The following is an 18,200-nucleotide window of genomic DNA, read 5'->3' as shown; positions in this document are numbered from 1 at the left end:
TCCTTGGAGTTAGCCTAGTATATAGTTGGAAGTACACAGGCTTAGCACCACAAAGACCAAGATCTACCTATGAATTTACTAGCTGTGTGATCTTGGGCAAGCTGTTCATCTTTTCTGAGCCCTAGCTTCTTCATTTGGAAAAAAAAGAGGCAGGAATAACTAAACCTTGTAGACTGCTGATGATCAGAAAATGTCAAGTTATACACAAGAAGCTAAGTTAGTAATAAGGTATTAGCTTACTATCATCCATATTTTTGCTGCTCCTGGAAACTGAGTCCAATGTGGTGAAAGCTAGCAGGCCAAGCATCACACCACCTTTGGTGGTCTTCCTCCCCAGAAAGAAACCAGTTTTACACAAGAGAAACACTCAATGATGCAGAAGACCTAGTATCTGGAGTCATTCCAACTACAAAACTAGACTCTAAACTCCAGAACTCCAAGAGTCAAAGATTTTTAAGCTAGAAGAGCCCTTTGAAGTCAAATACCTCATTTTATTTTTTTAGAAGATTTTATTTATTTATTTGACAGAGAGAGCACAAGCAGGGGGAGGACCAGAGGGAGAGGGAGAAGCAGGCTCCCTGCTGAGCAGAGAGCCCGACGTGGGGCTCGATCCCAGGACCCTGAGATCATGACCTGAGTTGAAGGCAGATGCTTAACCAATTGAGCCACCCAGGCGCCCCAAATACTTCATTTTAAAAGAAAAAAGTTGAGGCCCAGGTGTTGACAGAGTCAAGCACTGGAAAGATAGGGGAAGGAAGAGGAACGTGCAGAGAGAAGGGAAGGAAATTATATTCTTATAGGAAATTTTTGGAAGGACAAGGGAAGACAAGAGCCATTTTCAAAAGATTAGGAGGGCTTCACACAGTTTAGTGATAAGAAGGGAACAGAACCCAGAACTTTAATGGGGTGCTTGACTATATTTTTTCTACACGTATTTGTCCCAAAACAGACTTCTTCATACTTAGTTCTCTCAAAGTACACCAACCGAAACAGAACATATGTCTGCATATTATACCAACACAAGGCAATACTCCCAAATTTTTACCACAGAGATCAGAATTACAAAAAGCACATTACCTCACTAGAAAAATAAAGCTGATTGCTCAAACACCAGCAGTCACTGGTTGCAAAATTAAAATTTAAAGGGTACAATTGTTTAATTGAAACTGCAAAATCTCCCCAGTGGTTAAACTCTCATCTTTTTTCCCCTCATAAAATTCACTACTTCTAAAGTATCTACAGAGTAAAGAGGAACATCATGTTTCAACAAGGTACCTTTTTAAAATCCCCGTAAAATGCTCCAGAAGCAAGCCTAACCTGTTTGCTGATGGCCAAGCGTGTACCACCATAGACTCCGCCATTGTACGCTCGCTGGGTCTGGGCCTCCTGCCATAGAATTATTTAATTTTCAGTATACTGTGATTGACCCAATGTTACCTAAATTTGAATAAGCCCTCCTATTTGTAGTAGATAAAACCGTAGTGCTACTACCACACTGCTGATTGTATCTCAAATACTACCCAGCCATTTCGAGTCACTAAATGACGTACAGGTGCTGGAGAACACAGGGTTCTCTGATGTAGTCTCTAGGAAATTGTTGTGTCTTTTTTTTTTTTTTTAAGATTTTATTTATTTATTTGAGAGAGAGAATGAGATAGAGAGAGCATGAGAGGGAGGAGGGTCAGAGGGAGAAGCAGACTCCCCGCCGAGCAGGGAGCCCGATGCGGGACTCGATCCCGGGACTCCAGGATCATGACCCGAGCCGAAGGCAGTTGCTTAACCAACTGAGCCACCCAGGCGCCCCCTGTTGTGTCTTTAAACTCAACAAACATATGTTAAAAGTGAATACTATATCCCAATGACTTTTCTAAGGTCTTTTGTAATTAGCCAAAAATTTCAGGTCAATCTCCCATTCACAGATGTCTACAGTACGAACAAAAATGAAAAGCTAAAACTACATTGGAAAAATGCTTCTGGTGGAACAAATTTGAAGGGAGGGTCTCTCTCGTCCACCAGCAGTGCCGACACACGTAGAACACCAGAGTGCTAATCAAAGCCCATGAAGAGTTCACTTCTTTTCCGACAAGGATTCCCTATCTTTAGGCAAGCGATCTCTTTTTCTCCCTCTTTCTTTCTTTTTAGAACAAAAGTGATCTATGTGTATCAGTTTTTTTAAAACTGAAATACAGGGGCGCCCAATTGGTTAAGTGTCTGCCTTTGGCTCAGGTCATGATCCCAGGGTCCTGGGATCAAGCCCCACGGGGGACTCCTTGCTCAGCAGGGAGCCTGCTTCTCTCTCCCCCTCTGCCTGCCGCTCCCCCTGCTTGTGCTCTCTCTCTCTCTCTCAAATAAATGAATAAAATTTTTTAAAAAAATGATTAAAAAAAAAAAAACACCCTGAAATACAAAGAAAACCATCCACAATATCAATTCATAGAAATAACCACTGTCCTATTTCATGGGTGTCATTACAGATTTTTTTTTCTATGTACAGTGTATATTTTTACAAATGTGAAATCATATAGTTCTGAACATGTTTATCTATTGGCCCCTAAGATTCTTCATTTTCAAGAGAAATAAAAACATCTCTGAAAATATATTTGAAAAAAAATACAAATATTACCATCTAATATATCCTGATGCTCTTTTTGGCAAGCCATACAGCATGGGGTGACAAAGTCCTTGTTAGTGAAAGCCACTATGCTAAAGGGAAAAGAAGTGAATTAGGGACTTTTCTGTAAAAGGAGATATCGTGTCACCCATTTAACACTCGCCACATATGTGCAAGGCAGCATGCTAGGATGGTGAGGCTCCTGTGTCAGAAGATGTGCCCACAGTTATTTCCTTTTTTAATTAAAATCCATCACTCCACTCTATTCTCCACTTACTATCACTATATATTTTTGCAACATCCAATTAAGTTTAACTTTTAAAATATGCATTATTGCATTTTGAAAGCAACCAGAGCAGCCATGTCTTTGTGAAGATGCTGCCCTTTATACTGCAGAAATGAGGCCAAAACAGTTTATATGCCATTTCACTCAGATTTTGCTCCCAAGATATTTTCCTGACCTTACATGTTTTAGCACTCCTAGAGTCCAACTAGATGTCACAACAGACACCCCTCTAATGCCATGTGCAACATTTCTACTACAGTTTTAGGCAGCAGGAGAAACTGGCTCCATATGATCTGGAGCATTCCTTGGTGTTTCAGACACAAAGATGCAGTGCTTTCCAGAGGAAAGAATCCAAAACTTGCTTCCCTGCAGGCTTGCAGTCCTTAAGAAGGTATCTGCTACAAGCCACCATAATGATACTTAAAAATAAATTTTAATTACTGCAGTGAAAAGTTATCACCTTGTAAAGTCATTATCTATTTAAAGTACTTGAATATCCTAGTATATAATCTTCCTAACAATACAGAAAGTCTAGAGAAAATGCCAACTTCAAATCTTAAAAAATGAAAACTTTTTTTGCTATAGGAGATATAGAGAAGAATGTTTAATTCATTTTACGATCATCTACTCTAGTGGATTAAAACCTCTACTTCAGGGGCGCCTGGGTGGCTCGGTCGTCATTAAGCGTCTGCCTTCGGCTCAGGTCATGATCTCAGGGTCCTGGGATCGAGCCCTCCATTGGGCTCCCTGCTCGGCGGGAAGCCTGCTTCTCCCTCTCCCACTCCCCTGGTTTGTGTTCCCTTTCTCTCTGTCAAATAAATAAATAAAATCTTTAAAAAAACAAAACAAAACAAAAAAAAAACCCTCTACTTCAGGCCCTTTTAGAATTTTTCTATTAATGACTATATTGCCATTGCTAAGAAAATGAAAAGACATGAAACAGACTGGAAGAAAATATTTGCAAAACACGTAAGAAAAAGGAATAGTATCTATAATATAGAAAGAACTCTCAAAACTCAATAAGAAAATAAACCTGATTTTTAAGTGGGCAAAAAGATTTGAACAGACACTTCACTAAAGATTATACAAACGGCAGAAAGCACATAAAAAGATGTTCAACATTAGCCAGTGGGGAAATGCAAAATAAATCATAAGATACCACACCATACAACTATAAGAATGGCTAAAATGTGACAAAAAAAAAAAAAAAAAGCTGAAAATGCCAAGTCCTGACGAGGATATGGAGCAGCACGAACTCTCATACACTGCTGGTGGGAATGCAAAATGGTACCACCACTTTGGAAAGCAGTTTGGCAGTTTCTTATAAAATTAAACATGTGCTTATGACCATATGACTTAGCAATGCAAGGTATAAATCACTTTCAAAAACTGGAAATAACCCAAACACCCTTCAACTGATGAAGGGATAAAGAATCTTTGGTGTATCTATACAATGGAATAATATCCAGCAACAAAAAGAAGACTACTGATACAAGCAGTAGCATGGATGAATCTCAAATACCTTATGCTACGTCAAAGCCTGACTCAAAAGGCTACCCACCATACTCCATTTATATGACATACTGGAAATGGCAAACTTTTAGAGACAGAAAACTGACCGGTGGTGGCCAACAGCCGGGGGGATGGAGTGGGAGAAAAGGTGGCTACACAGGGGCACGGGAGAACTTTTTCATGTGATGGAAATGCTCTATATCTTGATTTTGATGATGGTTATATGATTATAGGTATCCAAACTCTTAGAACTGTATATTAAAAAGTGAGAGTTTTACTGCATGTAAATTAAACCTCAACACCAGCCTTTTCTAAATAAGAGCATACATATTACCTCCTCACGTTTCTCCCACAGGAAAAATAATTAATCCTATGGCTAGAGGTTCTCTTTCCCAGCTTTACCCAACACCAAATGATGTCACACACAGCTATGCACTTACAGCAGGACATCGGGCCAAGCCTCTTCATTCTCTCTTTACTAAGCACCTACTAGGTTTGTGCCTGTGTGCTGGGCACTGGGTATACAAAAACAAGTAAGACAGTGTTTACCTGAAGAGCATTCTGAGACAGTGGAAAGGCGATAATAAACAACAAGTAAACATTGTGATATGTGTGGCACAGCAAGGGAAGATGATCATCCAAACTTGGAACTGGAGAAAGACTTCCAAAGGCAAGGCTGTTGTACCAAGGTGTAAAGGACAGATATTACTTTATAGAGGGCTGCTATTTCAATCTGTGCGCTCACTCATTAGGTTGGCACTGTTTCTCAGCAGAGACACAATTGGCATGTTGAGCAGGATAATTCTTCATTATTCCAGACAACCTTGCTCACTATAGGGCACTTGGCATCCCTGTTCCCACCAGCACACTAATTAGTGCAACTAAAGACATTCCTCAAACACTTCCTACCTCCCCAAACCAAGTTGGTAGCACAGAGAGGGAGATGAAATCTATTTAACAAGTAGAACATGGCATTTTTAAAAATATATATAATAAAGAGCTAATATCAAAGTTAAGTACATCACATAGAAAAAGAACCAGCAGGACACCTGGATGGCTCAGTCGGTTAAGCGTCTGCCTTCAGCTCAGGTCATGATCCCAGGGTCCTGGGTTCTAGTCCCGCATTGGGCTCCTTGCTCAGCAGGGAGCCTGCATCTCCCTCTGCCTGTCACTTCCCCTGCTTGTGTTCCCTCTCTCTCTCTCTGACATATAAATAAATAAATAAATAAATAAATAAATAAATAAATAAATAAATAAAATCTTAAAAAAAAAAAAGAACCAATATTGTTTCACAGCAATTGTTTAGATTTTTGCATATATACTGGTTCATGATGTAAAATGTAGTCCTCATTGGATTCATGGGGAAAAAAAATTGAAAGACTCTGAACGAGATAACTTGTTTGTTTGGGTGGGGGTTGCCTCCAGGCACAGGGACTATCACCTGCGAAAGCACCGTTGAATGAGATAAAACCAGAGTGGTCAAAGAGAGAAAACTATCCAGGAACTTGAACATTACAAGCCAGCATGGCTACAGGTGGCGAGAGAAGCTACCAAGATTAGCAGAATGTACATCCCCAAAAGCCTTGTTAATTTGACCTCTAGAAATAGGAGCTGCCAGGGACGCCTGGGTGGCTCAGTCGGTTAAGCATCTGCCTTCGGCTCAGGTCATGATCCCAGGGTCCTGGGATCGAGTCCCCGCATCGGGCTCCTTGCCCAGCAGGGAGCCTGCTTCTCCCTCTGCCTGCTGCTCCCCCTGCTTGTGCTCTCTCTCTCTTTCTCTGATAAATAAGTAAATAAAATCTTTAAAAAAAAATTTAAAAAGAAATCAGAGCTGCCTGCGGAAGTTTAAGCATGGCAAGTTTGCTGCAGAAAGATCATTCTGGCAACCATTCTGGAGGAAAGGAGGGAAAGAAGAAATTCAGACCTTCTGGAAGGCAGCTTCCCTGACTGCAAAATATTGTGTACTTGCTACTTCTCAGGTCCTTTCCAAATCTATCATTATGACTCCTATTTTGGCATTCCTGATTCTGCACATTCCATGCATAATTAGTAGAAAATAAGCAACTCTTAGATTCATGTTTTTCCTATATGCGCAGACACATTTGCTTGTGTTAGCAAGTGTGTGAATGAGCACAGACTTTTAAAACATACCCCCTTCAGTATTACAAGGGTTCAGCAATTAAGAAAGACGCATGACTTCATTTCCAAAGGTAATATTTTATGCTGTAATTGTTTATGCTCTCAATGAAGCAATACAGCCTAGGAGACATTTAAGGGTGTGTTCTTCAAGGAGATGCTAACCCAACAAGTTAGTAAAGGAACAGAACAAAACACTGGTGTGAAAATACCCTACCACAAGGAAGGCAGGAGTGGTTGAAATTATACATCCTTAAAGGGGTACCTTTAAAAAATAAAAGTAGTCAAGCTAATTCAATATTTTCCAATATTGAAACAAGTTCCACTTGTTTCTGGAGTTTTTTTGTTTTTGTCTTTTTAAAACAGAGTCTAGTTGTCAAGTGTGGAATGTGCTCTAACGAGAAAAATATAAAATGCTTGAAATCTGGAGTAATGTTTACTAAACGGCAAAGAAAAAAAATGAATGCCAAAGAGAAAAAGAACATTACTTTTCTTTCTATAGTTTGATCAAGTACCCTAGCATCTGGCATCACATGGAACAGACAAGGGTTAAACTCTAATATTCCTTGTTTTCTTGCTACTTAACGGGTGTTCTCAGGCATTCTTTGGGTGTCAACAGCTGTTCTGGTAACCCTAACGATGACAAAACAGTGCTCATTACCAGCCAAGACACACAGACAGAATGGTATTTCAATAGTCCATTTAACATCAACAAGAAGTATTGTAAGGATTGTCAGCTGGGCAGACTGGAAACACTCAATTACTTCATCCTCGCAGACAAAATGCACTATTCATAAAGAAATCAATCCAACAGCATTTATTATGGTAAATATTCTAATTAACTAAACGGTTTATGTTTTATTATGGCTACACTTATTAACACCACTGATAGGAAAACATTACTTCATGGTCCTGCCTTCAAACACGCACACCCACGAAAACTTCTGTTTAGACGCGCATTTTTTTTAAACTTCAACTCACAACCAATTAATGGGTTATGAAATCATTTTAATGGGTCACAGCCAACTTTTTTTTTTTTAATTTAAATGGGAAAGAATAGAATAAAATAGAAAAAAATCAGAAAACATGAAACGTAGTAACAGTATTGTTTCGGGGAATTTTGGTTCAGCGTATGTGTGTTTCTGTCTTACTGACTGCAAAGTCTCAAGTTCGTATACATCGTCTGTGAAATATAGTCAGAACCACGAATTCAAGGGTTTGGCTATTAAAGCCAAATATCTCTTATTCTTCCCCCCTGGATGGAGTCCCAACTGCAGCTGCTTTCTCAGCACAAGGTTGGCTCAATGCATTTAGTAACCTTGAAAGTCTTCCTTCATCTATAAACTTCCCTTTTGGAATTTCCTTGCTGCACCCCATAGATTTTGGACCACTGTGTTTTTGTTTTCATTGGTCTCAAGGTACTTTTTTTTTTTAATTTCTTGTTTGATCCCTTCATTGACCCACTGGTTGTTCAACAGCACGCTGTTTAGTCTCTACGTGTTTGTGTCTTTTCCAGTTTTCCTCTTATAATCTATTTCTAGTTTCATTCTGTTGTGACCTAAAATGTGATCTATCCTGGAAAATGTTTCATGTACACGTAAGAAGAATGTGTATTTTGCTTTTGAATGGAATGTTTTGTATATATCTATTAAGTCCATCTGTGGTAAGGCCAATGTTTCCTTATTAAATTTGTCTGGATGATCTATCCATTGATGTAAGTGGGGTGTTAAAGTCCCAGTTATTGTTATCGTACTACTGTCAATTTCTCCCTCTGTATCCATTAATATTGCTTTATGTATATGTTGGGTCCATATTAACAAGTGTTATATATTCTTGTTGAATTAGCCCTTTTATCATTATGTAATGCCCTTTGTTGTCTCTTGCTATTGCCTTTGTTTCAAAGTCTATTTTGTCTGATACAAGTATTAGTATCCCAGCTTTACTTTTGTTTCCAATTACATGAAATATCTTTTTCCATCCCTTCACTTTCAGTCTGTGTGTGTCTTTAGACTTCGGGTGAGTCTCTGGAAGGCAGCATATTCAATATTTTCCAATATTGAAACAAGTTCTTTTTTTTTATCCATTCAGCCACCTTATGTCTTTTGATTAAAGCATTTAGTCCATTTATAATAAATAAATAAATTAAAATAAAATAAAGGGCACCTGGCTGGCTCAGCTGGAAGAGCATGAGATCTTGATCTCCTGATCTCAGAGTCATGAGTTTGAGCCACACATAGGGCATAGAGATTAAAAATAAATAAATACATAAATACATAAATAAACTTTTTGTAAAAAGGCATTTAGTCCACTTATTTTTTTTAAGAGAGAGAAAAAGAGAGAGAGAGAGAGAGCATACACATGAGCGAGGAAAGGGCAGAGAAAGAATCTTAGGCAGGTTCCACACTCAGCGTGGAGCCCGATGCAGGGCTTGATCTCACGACCCTCAGATCATGACCTCAGCCAAAATTGAGAGTTGGATATCAACTGACTGAGCCACCCAGGCACCCCTAGTCCACTTATATTTAAAGTAATTATTGATAGGGATGCATACACATTTTTGTTTTCGACAGCATATTTTAAACCTTTTTTATTTCGTGTCTCCCTTAAAAACTTATTGTGATTACAGTTGATTTTACTATTTTTGTCATTTATACTTCATACTAACTTTGTAAGTAGCTGATCCACTACCTTTGCTATATATTTGCTTTACCAATGAGATTATTTTCTTTCATACATTTTCTTATTTCTATATATGGCCTTTTCTTTTCCACTTAAAGAAATCCCTTTTGATATTTCTTGTAAAGCTGGGTTAGTAGTGATGAACTCCTTTAGCTTTTGCTTGTCTGGGAAACTCTTTCTCTCTCCTACTCTGAATGATAGCCTTGCTTGGTAGAGTATTCCTGGCTGTAAGTTATTTCCTTTCAGCACTTTGAATATATCATGCCACTCCCTTCTGGCCTGCAGTTTCTGCTGAAAAACTGGCTGATAGTCTATGGGGTTCGGTTCCCTTAAACATAACTAACTGCTTTCTCTTGATGCCTTTAAGACTCTTTAGTTTTTTCACATTTTAATTATAATGTATTCTGGTGTATATCTCTTTGAGTTCATCTTGTTTGGGATTCTTTGCACTTCCTGGACCCGAATGTCTGTTTCCTTCCCCCAATTAAGGAAGTTTTCAGAGCTACTACTTCTCCAAATAAGTTTTCTACCCCTTTCTCTCTCTCTCTTCTCCTTCTGGGCGCCTATGATATGAATGTTAGTATGCTTCATGTTGTCCAAGAAGTCTCTTAAACTATCCTCATTTTTTAAAATTCTTTTTTCTTTTTGAAGTATAGTTTGGGTGATTTCCACTACCCTGTCTTCCAGATCATTAATCCCAGCTTCTGTATAATCTAACCAGCTGTTTATTCCCTCTAGGGTCTTTTTCGCCTCTGTTATTGTATTCTTCAGCTCTCATTTGCACATTCTTATATTGTCTAGCTCTTTCTTGAAGTTCTGTGTTCATCCATTCTTCTCTCTTTGGGGGTTCCTAGTAGTACATGATAAATAACTGTACATCCAATAATCATCCTAAGCAAGAAAAGCTCCAATTTCTAAGACACTGAAGCACTGACCTCATTATAGAGAGATAAGAAGAAAATTCTAAATGGTAAGGTCTAGGCCTAAACTCAGAGACAGGATGAAATTTCACCAACATTTTAATGCAGGCTTTGTGGACCAATTGCTTCCCTTCAGGTTATGAGGCACGTGGTACCCCTCCCAAACACACATACCACACACTCTCCCTTCTCCCCTCTGATGGGCATTTTTAAAAAGGCTTATAAAACATATTCTATCCTTAAAGGAATGACTCAAAATTGTAACTAAGATGACTCAATCATTTCTGTTGATTATAAGATAACAGACATTGATAATGATGGTTCATAAAAAGTCACTCAAGATATTCCCTTGGTAATGACTTGAAGCTATGCAATCAAATCTGAGATAGTCCTGAATCTTTGAGCAAAAATTCTCAAATTTGGTTCTGTAATACTTCTGGACAGCTCCATTTATAGCAAGTCTTTAAGTTCTAAGAAGTCCTGGAAACAATACTAATTCCTTTTAATTTCTGCAATCAACATGGGTCATATGGTCTTTTATTTCTTACCTTGGACAGAAAACAATGGGCTACCCTGAAATTTGGTTATTAAAAAAAGAAAGAGAGACACAGATGCACTCTAGGAACTCCAAAATATGTTCCGAGTTATTGCTTTAGGTTGTTTATCTAAGAAAATCTCTCAGTTCTGGAGTTGACAATGTTTGTTGGAGCAGTTTTCTTATTAATTGGTAAGCAGAGAAGAAACAATATCTTAGAAAATAAACTCCTGGGGCGTTTGGGTGGCTCAGTCATTAAGTGTCTGCCCTCGGCTCAGGTCATGATCCCAGGGTCCTGCGATCAAGCCCCATGTTGTGCCGGGCTCCCTGCTCAGAGGGGAGCCTACTTCTCCCTCTCCCTCTGATGCTCCCCCTGCTCATAACCTCTCGTGCTCGCTCTCTCTCTCTCTGTCAAATAAATAAAATCTTTCAAAAAAAGAAAAGAAAAGAAACTTCTAAAAGAAAGAGAATGCTTAATACCTTAACACCCAGTGAAACCAGATACACACTCCTAACTCTCACACACACACACACACTCCAAAAAGAGCTTAGCCTATAATTAAAGATTGTACGATTGGAAGGTCAATTCAGATACCACTAAGCAGGATGCCACTAAACCCCAGTCTGCCTGAGACAACCCCAGTTTACATCTATTGTCTCGGCAAATTATTAATGGTGCTCCTTTTCCCTCTCAGAGGTACAGTCATTGGAATGATAAATGACAGCAGTAGGTTTGACTGAATGATGTTGAATGAGTTGTGATGGGAAGAAGTGGAAATCTTGGTTTGGATTGCCTTGGGGAAGGTCTGAATAAAAGGCTAATTCCATCTGTATTACTATATGGACAATAATAATATGATCGGTAGAGTTTGTAAATATCGCTTTGATCAATTTCCTGTTCCTCCAGCTGGACCATAAACTCCATTAGGGTGGGGCGTGTGTTTTGCTCACTACTGTGTCCCAAGCCTGTGGCATACTGTGTGGCCACACTTGAGTGAATGGCATGCCAGACACTGTTAAATGCTTTAAAGGTCATGGTAGCAAATACACACTTAGCATTTCCAAAAAAATAAATTTAAAAAAAGGCTTAATTTTCCAGTTATCTAAAGGAAGTCAATGGCCTGGTTGTGGGAGGAAAGAAAAAATAGGGCACAGAAACTATCCTCTTTTTTACAAATTTTTATAATTGACCTGATTATGGAACAGACAGTGAGGAACACAATATTTCTTATGGATAGCAAAGAGTGTTAATGACAGATTTCCTCCCAAAGTCTATTGCTATAACCAAATAAAAACTCTACACACAAACACATTTGGGGAAAAGCAAGAAAGAGAGCAAAGCGTTCATTTAAATACAAGTTCCTGGATTTAAAAATAGCTTGGGAGGAATGATGTAAATTTGGATTTCAGTAAAACTAATTTTTCTTCCTCAAAATTTTAAAATACAGGCTTTGTCCTAAAAATAGCATCTCATAGAACCACTAAACTAGAAAGCATAGTTGTTAAATGCTTCCCCCAGAAGCCAAACCAAATGCCTTGGGTTTGAATACAGCTCTGCTCACTCATCAGCTATAAAACCCTGGACAAGTCCCTTAATCTCTATGTGCCTCGGTTTCCTCATTCAAAATGGGGATAAGACTTCTGACTTCAGAACATCACTGTTAGGGTTAGATGATGTGACTTCCAGCTGGTACGCAGCCCAGCACCTAGCCCACAGCGAAAACTCAACCAAACTCTGCAATTATTATTTTACTGTTATCATCAGCTGATCACCATCTAATCTCACCATTTCATTTTAATAATGAGGCAACTGGGGCCCAGGGGAGTTAAATAATTAATTAATTAAAGAACCAAGGTCAGAATCAAAAAGATAAATCCCAAGGGCGCCTGGGTGGCTCAGTCAGTTGAGCGTCCAGCTCTTGATATCAGCTCAGGTCATGATCTCAGGATCCTGGGATCGAGCCCATGTTGGGCTCCACACTCAGCTGGGTGGGGGAGGGTCTGATTGGGATTCTCTCTTTCCCTTCCCCTCCGCCCATCATCCTGCTCACGAGCTCACACTCTCTTCTCTCTCTCTAAAATAAATAAGTAAAGGGCGCCTGCGTGGCTCAGTCGGTTAAGCGTCTGCCGTCGGCTCAGGTCATGATCCCGGGGTCCTGGGATCGAGGCCCGCATCGGGCTCCCTGCTCAGCGGGGAGCCTGCTTCTCCCTCCCCCACTCCCCCTGTTTGTGTTCCCTCTCTCGCTGTCTCTCTCTCTCTGTCAAATAAATCAATAAAAAATAAATAAATAAAAATAAAATAAAATAAATAAGTAAATAAATCTTAAAAAAAAAAAAAGGATAAATCCAAGTCCAGGGATCTTTCTACTATCCTCAAATGGAGCGTGTGGTAATAATGTTTTTTGCAATATGCTTTGGAACTTGGGAAAACAACTTCCCCAGGAGCAATGTGTTAAATGGTGCTTAGATTCTGAGGTTAATGGGTAAGCGGTTGGCAGAGCCCCTCACTATAGTTCAACTAATGAACAAATGCTACAACCAAAACATGGAAACAGATAAACCAATACTACCTGTACTCAACCAGGTAAACAGATGAAAAGTCTCTTCTCACTTACTAAGAATACTGGTCCTTGAAGTTTAAAATGAGGCAAAATTGCTAACGTGCAATTCTGGACACCTTTATAAGAGGTGATGCACTGATGGTGATATGTCAGTTGTACTTAAAGAATTTATACCTTTGGCTGTTGTTGTTCGACAAACCTTTATTGGCAGGATGAGTAAACTATTCCCTCTGATCTTAAAAAAAAGGTAGAGAAAGAGAAGGGTCTCCAAAGCTAAAAGAACAGCCTGCATGCAGGTGGATTCTAGAGGATGGAACCAGTCAGGAAACTGCAAGCAGGCTGGCCTGGCTGGGACGTGGAGTTCAGGTGAGGGGCAAAGCTAGAATGACTGCAGAGGCTCAGATTACTGAGGACACGGGTTGTCCATGTAAGAAAGTGTTTGAGGACAGAAACAAGAGGCTCTGGAAGATTTTTTAAAAGAAACATGAAGAAGGCTGATTTGCAAAAAATAAATAAATAAATAATAAAAAATTCTGGTGGGTGGGCACAGTTTTTACATTCTCTATGCCTCTACAACTACGTTCGTTGAAATTGCATGAGGGCACTCTGCTACTGGCCTCCGACACCAATGGCGGAAGCAGCAGCCCCATGAAACTGACTGCCAGGGACACTGTAAGAATGTGGTGGGGTTATGATTTGTGAAGCTACACAGTATTCCCTTTACCAGTGCCCTGGGGGAAAGTTCTCTCTGACCTCAGTTCCAAGAACAGCTGCGTTTCTCCTGCACAATGTGTCCTTTTTTGTCTTATGGACAAGATGGAATCTCTCCCCCTTCCTGTGGGGTACTAAGATTCTCCAAGCTCAAACTGTAACCCACCCCCTTCCACTAATGTATACCTTCGGTGCATAGCTTCAGTAATTCCTGTCTGCAAGTGATCTTTTCTTGTCCTAATTTAAGTCTGGGATGGTGCTAAACTGCTCATCCACTTATTCTGTATTTTATGTTACACGTTTTCGTAAGCTATCCTAAATTCTTTTAGGGATAAGGTGGAATATGCCAGCATTTTGTGAGCACTCCCCGGGTGCCTGGCATACGCCAACAAATGTACAAACACATCTGGTGGTGGTCTGAAAGGGTGACTGTAGAGGCAGGAAGGTTGAGGTGGAGAGCAACTGTGAAGGATAAGGAGATCTAGAACCAAAACCAGCAGCACAAGGGACACAGAGGAAAAGAAAGAAGAGCCGTCTCCGAACTTCATGATTAGAGGCCGAGAAAAAAGGGTGACCCTTACAGAGGACACTGGTGGTTTGTCCAGAGCTGGGACAGTGATGCTGCCATGAGCTGGGGACATAACAGGAGGGATATTTGCACTGGGTCTGTTCGGTTGTGTGGCATTATCAGCAAGTGGTTGTAAATTCAAGCCCAGGACCGAGGACATGTCAGGGAGTGGGTAAAGGTGTAGGGGTCGGCAATATGGAGAATTAAAACTGCAGCAGCAAATGGCATCCCCCAGAGAGGATGTGCACAACAAGAAAGAAAGTGCCTGAGAAAAAAATTTTAGACACAAACTCAATTTGAGAGACAAAGAGTAAGGGAATGATCAGGAAGGTTAGTGAAGAATCTGAAGGAAAAGCTTCAAGGAGATGAAGTACTAAGCTGTCAAATGCTGCCAAGTAATCAGTAACTATATTAGCCACGGGATTGGGTAATTAGATCATTTGTCAATAGGTTTATCACAGCATGAATCTCATGAATATTAACCATAACTAGAATTTTTTTTTCCCTTTTATTTTGGCTCTGGGAAGAGAACAAAGCAAGGGAGAGAATTTCCTGAGGTAACTGGGCAAGATTTAAAAGAGAAAAGGAAAAGTAACACAAGGTTTAAAGAGGATGTGTGTAAACATGTGAGGAAGAGCCTGCCGGAGGTGAACTGCCTGGGCTCGGATCCTGACAGACAGGGAAAGGGGGACCTACACTGTGCCTCTTCCTCCTGCAGGGGCCGGAAAGGGCAGGGGCAGGAGGGTGGGTTCCACCTTCAGTCAGCAGCTGAGGCTACCAGCTGAGCACACCTCCTGAGGCGGCCCTGGTGTCCACAGAGGCCCAGATGTCTGTGACTGTGAGTACCTGGCATCGACTCCATTCTCTACGTCCAGGGGCATGTATTCTCGGCTCACTCTCACTTTGAATGTATTCCTTCCACCCCTACATCACAACTCTCTATTTTGTTCCTAATGTGTTTTCTCAGCTCTTGCTCAGCTATGGTAATTAATTCAAATACACCATCACTTAAGTGCCAATCAAAGCGCCATCGAGATCTAAGAAGAACAATAGTGTGCTTATATGCACAGTCTATTAATTTAAATTACCAGTTGAGTCACTACATGCCAACAATTAAGCAATGACACACACACAGATTATACTCCACATTAATATAGCTAAACCAGACCTCTCAGAGAACGCGTTGTCCTGGATAGCCGAGTTTTCCAGATAGCTGAGGGTTCACCCTCAGGGGAACGGAGGGGCAGGCATTCAAATAACTTGATAACAGCTATTTTTCTAAAACGCTCTTTGCACTTCTCTGCTTTCTAAAACCGCACATATAATATATAATTTAACTGTTTCCTGGGCCCCTATGAGGAGCTTCCAATGTTGTGATAAACACCAGAAAAACAGCTCTATCCTTTCTCTCCACCCTTTCTCTCCATGGATGGACCACTGTAGTAGCCTCCAAGCTGGTCTCCTTGCTTCCATGCTTATCCCTCTCCAATGCAACCTGCACTTAGCACCCAAAGCAATTTTTTCAAAATAAGGTAGAGTCCATTCCACTCCTCTCCTTAGGATTCCATTTGCTTCATACATGTGGGCTGTTAAACATCATGTCCATGTCCTATTGCCTATTAGCCCCAGGTCTTGGGCAAACTCTTAGTCATGGTAGTTCAGGACCAAAATGCTGTTCTATATAGCAAAGCAATGTCACTCTCTCATGGACAAACAAAAAGGCATTCCATATATCAGGAGCATAGATCCCACTTTAGATGGACTGTCTTTACAGTTCCCTAAATGCCCCTTTCCACAGAGCCTTTTCCAGCTAAACACCGTCTCTCTCCCCAGTCCCCATCTTTGACCTTGCTTTCCAATGCTCAGAAACAAAACAAGTACAGTTGACCCTTAAACAACACAGGGGTTAGGGGCACTGACCACCCCAACTACTGCCCACACAGTCAAAAATCCAAGTACAACTTTTGACTCCCCACTTAACGGCTAATAGCTTACTGTTGACCAGAAGCTTTACCAATAACATAAATAGTCAAGGATCACATAGTTTGTATGTTATATGTATTATATACTGTATTCTTACAATAAAGTAGGCTAGAGAAAAGAAAATCTTATTGGGGGAGGGAGTTGAGGGACAGAGGGAGAGGGAGAGAGGGATAATCTTAAGCACAGAGCCCAACTCGGGGCTCCATCTCACAACCCTGAGATCCTGACCTGAGCCGAAATCAAGAGTCGGCCGGATACTTAGCCACCTGAGCCACCCAGGCGCCCTGGAAAGAAAACATTATTAAGAAAATCATAAGGAAGAGAAAATACATTTTCATGAAAATACAACCAGTGTTGTTCAAGGATCAACTGTTTAAAAAGTTACAAGTTTTCTGGGGCACCTGAGTGGCTCAGTTGCTAAGCATCTGCCTTCGGCTCAGGTCATGATCCCAGGGTCCTGGGATCGAGCCCTGCATCAGGCTCCCTGCTCTGTGGGAAGCCTGCTTCTTCCTCTCCCACTCCCCCTGCTTGTGTTCCCTCTCTCGCTGTGTCTCTGTCAAATAAATAAATAAAATCTCAAAAAAAAAAAAAAAAGTTACAAGTTTTCTGGAAGACACCTGCAGCTGAATGCAACTGCCCAGAAGGTGGGAAAGCAACAGGAGAGGTAGTGTGGGGGAATGGCCACCCTGCTCTCGACAAAAGTATCCATCCCAGACAAGGCCCAACAGCAAATACAAGGCAGCCGTTTCTGCTACTTGAATGATATAAATAAAGGAAAATGAAGAAAGACAGAAATCATGTTAGAGTAGCTGACATAAAACAAAGGAGTTTTAGACATACACAGAGCTTACAGCAGCAAGTATCTCTAATATCCAAGACCATCCTACAGCATGGCACTGACAAATCAATTCCCTTTCTCAAGTACCTGCAGGGGCTCTCCATTGCTCATGGTGCCAAATTTAAGCTCCCCTTCCCCCTCGAAGTTGAGATACTCTCTCAGTCAATACCACCTTAACTCTCTTTTTCTTCCCAGGCTTCTCCTACACTCTCCTGCTCTGGCAAGGTCGGCTTCCCTCAGACCACCTGTGCCCCATCCCCTCCCTGCCACCACAGCCCACCTTCTCCCACTTTTGTTCACACTAGACCAGCGCTACTCAAAACATGGAGCCAGTCCATAAACTGTTAACATGCCATCATGAGACCAGCAGAGATATTGAAAGTTCACATCCTAGCAAATAGGTAAAATCATTTTATGCCAAAAATCGAATAATAAAAACTTTAGGTTGGTATTTTTCCATTGTATTTTTTTTTCTTTTTCTATTTTATTTTTCTAAAAGTTCATCTTTATGGGCGCCTGGGTGGCTCAGTTGGTTAAGCAACTGCCTTCGGCTCAGGTAATGATCCCAGGGTCCTGGGATCGAGCCCCGCATTGGGCTCCCTGCTCAGCCGGGAGCCTGCTTCTCCCTCTGCCTCTGCCTGCCACTCCCCCTGCCTGTGCTCTCTCTCACTCTCTCTCTCTGTCAAATAAATAAAATCTTTAAAAAAAAAATAAATTAAAAAAATAAAAGTTCATCTTTATTATGTTTTATAAAAGTATCAAACCACACTGGATCCAAAATTAAACAAAACTGGCCCATCACCACAGATATTTTAAGGAACACTGCCCTAGACCCCTCACATGGGACACCCCGCTACTGT

At 40.6% G+C, this 18,200-nt stretch overlaps 1 protein-coding gene across 1 annotated transcript in view; it reads right to left on the bottom strand.

Annotated features, from left to right (window-relative positions):
* Positions 1-18,200, bottom strand: part of LGR4 (leucine rich repeat containing G protein-coupled receptor 4) — a 100,413-nt gene that overhangs the window by 47,387 nt on the left and 34,826 nt on the right. The gene's annotated exons all lie outside the window — the stretch shown is intronic.

Source organism: Halichoerus grypus, chromosome 11 (genome assembly GCF_964656455.1).
Source record: "Halichoerus grypus chromosome 11, mHalGry1.hap1.1, whole genome shotgun sequence".
NCBI lineage: Eukaryota > Metazoa > Chordata > Mammalia > Carnivora > Phocidae > Halichoerus > Halichoerus grypus.
The sequence above is the reverse complement of the archived record's forward strand: the minus strand, read 5'-3'. Positions and strand labels throughout refer to the sequence as shown.